The sequence below is a fragment of the Echiichthys vipera genome, assembly GCF_963691815.1.
Source record: "Echiichthys vipera genome assembly, chromosome: 20".
Taxonomy (NCBI): domain Eukaryota; kingdom Metazoa; phylum Chordata; class Actinopteri; order Perciformes; family Trachinidae; genus Echiichthys; species Echiichthys vipera.
In genome coordinates this window covers 12892366-12898709 of record NC_139845.1, presented here as the reverse complement: position 1 = coordinate 12898709, position 6344 = coordinate 12892366, and positions in this window count along the sequence as shown.

The following is a 6344-nucleotide window of genomic DNA, read 5'->3' as shown; positions in this document are numbered from 1 at the left end:
TATGAAGCTATAGCCAGCAGCTGGTTAGCTTAGAAATAGTCCTGCACGTAACCGCCCATGAAACCATAAATTGTGGCTTTACACTTTGGTTTTGGTACAGTTTATGTACAGTTTGTACAAACTGAATGAACTCTTGTTTGCAAAGTTCACTGTGCTGAAAAGTGTTTGTGCCTCTGGATTTTTCACAGCGTGAGCCACTTTCAACGGGCCATTGGAAACGCATAACATAGTTTAATATGGAAGTGAGTCACATCACTGTTTTCACAGTTTTAAAGAAATATATCGCACTCATCTTTAATATGGGAATAGGTATTATAATTTGACCTTTTAATTCTGGTACATATGGTACATATGCTTCTTTTTTGTTGTACCCGCCTTCACTTTCTGTGGAAACTAACTATCTGGACATTACCCAGCCGAGCTGAGAACGCAAATGTCTCCGTCATGCGTATAGCGTGACCCCGGAAGAAAATAAACACCTGAGGGAGAAGAAGAGGCATCATTTACATGAAGATGGCAAATGTAAATGTTGAGATGTGGGAATTTTATTTTGCTATGGGCTGACACTGAAATCTTCAGACAAATTCAAAGGTTGGCAAGAGATTTGTTTGGTTATGACCAAATTACAAACCGGCTATATGACTACAGTGGAATCTGCATCACGCTCTACCCAGGTGCCATCCTTCGCCTAACCCAAACAGTGTATTTCCAGGAAGTGAGAATGCATCTGAGATGGACAATCTTCTTGATTGTGCTACATGTGAGAAGGGGCAGCTTTGGACAGTGTCTGAAAATTACTTGCGACAATAAAATCCTGGCTTTTGATCAAATATCCAAGGACACACACTGGATATCCTCATGACAGTTTATTAGACATGGATCATAAACACACAGATACAGACACACACACACACACAGACACACTAGGGGTTCCCGAATACCAATTATGTTGTTCTTTTTCCCCCCTCTGAGCTTATCTAGCCTCCGGGGAGACCTTCAGCCCATTCCCTCCCTCTTCCTTAAGTACAGATCCCTAAACCCAGCAGGAAGGCTCTACTGGTCCCAACACACAGTCCCTGCTCACTTGCTCCCTGATGCACACTGTCCACTTCCCCAGTCACTCGCTAACACTACTTCTCTCTTCACATTGTACCTTTTTTGCCCCCTTTTAAATCCTATTAGTGCGTGAACTTAGTTTAACTGAAAAAGACTGTCGACTTCACTCAATTAGGCCTAATAGGATTAGGTTGCTGGTATGGGCCTGGAGGTTTAAATAGGAATGGAATTTTGGCAGACACCTGCTCCATCCATTGCATTAATCTTATAAAGGCTGTGGAGTATGCAGGGGCCCCTGCGATGCCCAGGGTTGAACGGTTGGTTGGATGAATGGCTGTATTAGGTGCGCGGGTTTAAGCCCTGATGGCATCAGTACCTGAGGAAGTGTGGACCAGTGGTGAAAGAGGGCATCAGTGAATTAAGAGGCTGAACCAAGCGGCAACCTTTGAGGCTGAAAAAGGCACTCCTGTAGGACCCATCACTCTATAGCATCACTGCACGACCAACAGACTGGTTGTTTTTGTGCAAGCTAACAAAATGGTGACTTTCAAGAAATGTTCTCGTTGATCACACAATAATTTAGGTATCTCCCAGTCACACTTTTATGCAAACAATTTTAACACTTTTTAATCTGATCTACTTAATGCCTTCAGTATTTGGAGTTAGTAAATGGCAAAGTACTCTTGTAGGGTCATTTAATGAACATTTCATACAAGCATAAAACTGCTAATCTCATTTTAAGGTTGCAGCTATAGGTTGTGAACATGAAACTCAAAACTGAAATTAAAGACATGCTGTCATATTCAAAATCTTGCCACCAAAGTATGTTAACAGCGATGAAAGCTTTCATGAATTCCTGTCCTGCCACAGGACACAAACTCATTCAGGTGATGTTTGGGGAAAGGAAGGTGTAAATGTAAAGAGATGGGTATAGAAGAGTGGGAGTATAGAGTAGAGGGCTTGATGAAGCCCATGCTGTTAAGATAATTACTAACAGCCATTGTTTCTGAACACACTGAGAACAATGGCCTTTTACCATGTCACTGATCGCTTTACTGCTGGATCTTATCCACACATAACCTTATCACTTCCCATCCACCTATGTGAGATACAAAGACACATTTTGAGTTTTATCCTCATATGAAGCAGTAATGCAAATGTGATTGTGCGTACGGTACATACTGTAGATGCTAACTGACGTGGAAGAAAAGTATGCTGAAGTAATTAGCTTTAATAAGTAATTAGCATTACCGAACATTAACCACCAAAGTTAAAGAAGACATGCAGAACAATATACCACTGGCAAAGAAAGACAGAACATACAAGCAGGCCAAGAACTAAAAATAGCATGTCCTGTCCATGTCCTATGTCCTGTCAACAATCATTTCATTGACTGTATTTCTACCATCATCATAAAGGGAAAGATGATTAAGAAGCAGACTTTGGCCATGTTCAGACAGACGCTGTGTGAAGAAACACAAGAAACACCTCTTCCATTTCAATAAGGCAGGCCGAATGAAGCCAACTATCTACTGCCACCTGTGATGGCACCTACCTGTCAATCAAAGTGGCTAAGCCCTTAATTATCCATAACTTTAAGCTATAATATAATTTAAACAGGTGAGTTGTGTAAAGATTCCCCCCATGTGCATTACTGATACATTCATCATCAATATGTTTGTGACTTGCTAGATACATTAAGAACAGTACATAGAACATTTTATCCGATCAGCATTGTTTCCTTCAAATGTATTTGTATGTATATGTAAATGAGTTGTATATAAATAGAATTTCTAGGAGACAGTGTTGCATAGTCCTATAAACCACTGTGCAGTGTAGGAAACATCATTTTTTGACATGTTAACGTACCTTTCTTTCACATAATGTTTATATACAGGAGAGAAATGTATGCTTATTTGTCACCGTCCTGTCATCATCCACCTCTGCACAGGTGTTATTCGGAGACATTCACATGGCTATTCTGGACCCACCTCCTGACAGGAAGTCGGATCAACCAGATGGGAGAATTGTCTCAGCCCTGCGTAAATCAGCAGAGATGTTAATGTGCACAACAAGAGCAAGCATCCTTACTTGATCCCTACCGTTCATAGCATGGATTGAGCTCTACTTGAAATACTGGGTGACATGACGCCACTATATCTGTACATAGCAAACATTTGTCCGTTGCTTTATTAACGTTATGAATGTCGAGTGCAGCCCCTTTAATAAAGCATTAGCCAGTGCCATATGTTTCCACAAATGCACTAGAGTGTAGTCAATCCTCTTCGTTACTAATCACCATTCTTCCCAGGGGTGTCATACCAGGTCTCATACCAACACCTCACAATTTCTTTCCCGGAGGTCCCTCTATGTCTGTGGAGGCTGTGAATAGCTATCTTGGTGGCCTTTATACCCCCCCTGCTTCCCCACCTTCAGGGATTATAATATGTTTTATCCAGAAGTGGCCTGTGTTTTTGTTCTGTGTCAATTATCAGGACAGTCTGACGGCCTGATCTCTGCAGTTATAAGAACAATTGGCATACAGGGAGGTCAAGGGTGAGCTGGAGGGGTGGTGATGTGTGTATGTCTGTTGTTAGGATGGAGTTATGTCCATGAGACACCAAAGAACTGAATGTGAAACATTTAAAGGCCCATTCTGTCTAATCCGATTATTGTCTTAAGCCGTTTCCACATATGAACCCTGGACAATGTCGGGAAAATCAGGTGCTGACATTGTCTTGAGTTGCTCTTCACTCATACAGCACACATCAGGAGAATATATGTGTCAAATGCCCTTACTGGAAATACTCCGTTTGATTTAGGCGAGGGGATGGCACCTGGGTAAAGTATGCAGGAGGGAGGACATGGCGCGTAATACACCGCGCCGGTTTGTAATTTGGTCAAAAACAACCGAGTCAATTCGCCAATTTGTCTTTCCAATAAGACAATTTGTTGCTGTCCTTGTCTAAACTACTCCTCAACCGTCTGCTTTGTTTTCTTCCATTCTTGGCCGCAGCATGATAGAAAAGTCATCAACACGGCCATTTACTTTCTGTAAGAGTGTGTGAAAAGGGCTTGGTCTAAAATAAGACCTGTAAGTGTTAGGCCAGACTCCATACTTATAGTGGATGCACGTTATTTTGTGAAACAAATGTTAATGTTGAATATTTTTAGTACAAAAACAGTACTCTGGTGGGTCTGAGCTATCAATGCGTATAAGATGTTTCATGTTAACGGTTGCATGCATTAGCTTTCTAACTACAGTACACTTCTGCTTTTATAGGAGTGAACCGAAAGAAAACAAGTAAGACATGTCTCTTTCTCAGGTCAGATAGAAGACACGATGGCTTCATTTGATTAGCTAATTTCATTTATAGTACACTGTGTAAATCAGACTGCAGAGAGGTTTTTAAAACACAGATTTGTAGAAATCGACCCTTTAAAACAATTGTCCAAAAACTCTGAGCAGCTATTCAGTAATTAGCATATTTTAGACTTTAGCAAATATACATCTAATTTCTCGCTCTCGGCCCACTGTGTGACTCTCTTATGATAGCTACTGTGGTGACGAGTGAAAGGTTCTTTTACGCATCATAAACGGTCATGGATTTTAAGCAGATACAGTAGAGATACGTAACAATACATATACTGCTGCAAAGAATACTCATTTTGAATAATTGGCCTTTAAAGATGAGTATTGTACAATTCCATGCATTTTGCAAGACACTACAGGTGAAAAGGGTACAAATAAAATGTAACTAGTAGATATCACCATGAAGCTTTCCCAGTTGATAACCTACATAAAGACAATTTTTTATTACACATTTTCTGAAATTGTATGTTGAAATATGCAGGCATTGAGGCATTACCTAATGCTAACTTTTGGTGAATTTAAGAGAAATCTACAGTCACTAATAGACAAAGTGTCATAGAATAAATACCTAAATGTAGATTTTGGATGTTGTCTTTCTATTAGTCTGAAAGACTAAAACAGGTTATGGAATCCAAATCTTGCCCAAAATTTTAAAATGGACCAGTGCATGAAAAAAACAACAATTTTGCATGTTGTGCCTCGCCTTAGTTTACAAGCTAAGATGTTATATAAGATAGATGATAGAACTCTCTGCTATGACCATCCTGGGTCAGGGTCACTGAGTTGAAAAATGGTTAATATGCATAATGAAAATGAACTGAACCTGAACCTTACTGAACTGATATACCTTAAATGGAATGATCCGTAATTGCATGTGGTTGCTAGTGATAGCATGTGTGTTTTCCATTGACATATTTAATGTTTCCAGCACATTGTTCCATCTATCTGAATCATAACACAGGACTTGTGTCTGACTCATCGCTTCATTCATTCATCCGTGCATCCAGTCCAGAGGGCAACAGTAGTCCAGGCCAGGCCAGGCCAGGCCAGTCCAGATGGGTGGTCCAAACCAATCACTTCTGCTCTCCCATACTTTGGCCTGCTCGTGTCCCTGCTGTCCTCGCAACCCTCCTCTTTCTCTCTCTTTCTCATTCTCTCGCTTGCGCTCTCTCTCTCTCTCTCTCTCTCTCTCTCTCTCTCTCTCTCTCTCTCTGTCTGTCTCATGGAAGCCTCTTATTTCTGTTCTGTTCCGATGTTATGTTGTGAGATTGAACAAAATCACAGTGTAGAACAAAACCACTGCATTTGTCTTTGATTGCCCCAGAGTGTACAGGCAGGCCGGCTGAATTTGTGGACATTTCTTTTTTTTACACGGCTTCATTCACCACCCAACAAACACACTCAAGTTATGTGTCTGCTTCCACTGTGACTCGCAGGCTCTAACATGGACATTAGAGAAACAGAGCGGCAGTGTTACCCGTAATGTTGTATGTGGCAGCAGAGGGAAAAAAAAACTTGTTTCAGTCCTGTGTGATTGAAAAATAATACTTATTAAATCCTGTATTGAATCAGGATGGCGATAGGCCTTTTTCACAGAAGACATTGTGTCAGAGTAGGAAAAGCACAGGTTTAAATAATGAAATGAATGATGCCTGAATTCCATTTATTTGATTTAATATCAGGGTCCTGGTATTGTGCGTGTTCGTTCACTGTCACTCTAACTGGAACACTTGAATAGAGCAGAAGCATTGCTATGCTGCGTTCCAGACAACTCTGAACTGAATCATGTCCAACCTCTTTCTAGAAAGTACAATGGAACACCCCTCAAAGTCAGAGTTCCTTCTTGTATAGTTGGGAGAAAATGCCTATATCCTAACTTTACAAAGAAGAAGTTTTCTGTATTTCCCTGTATTTA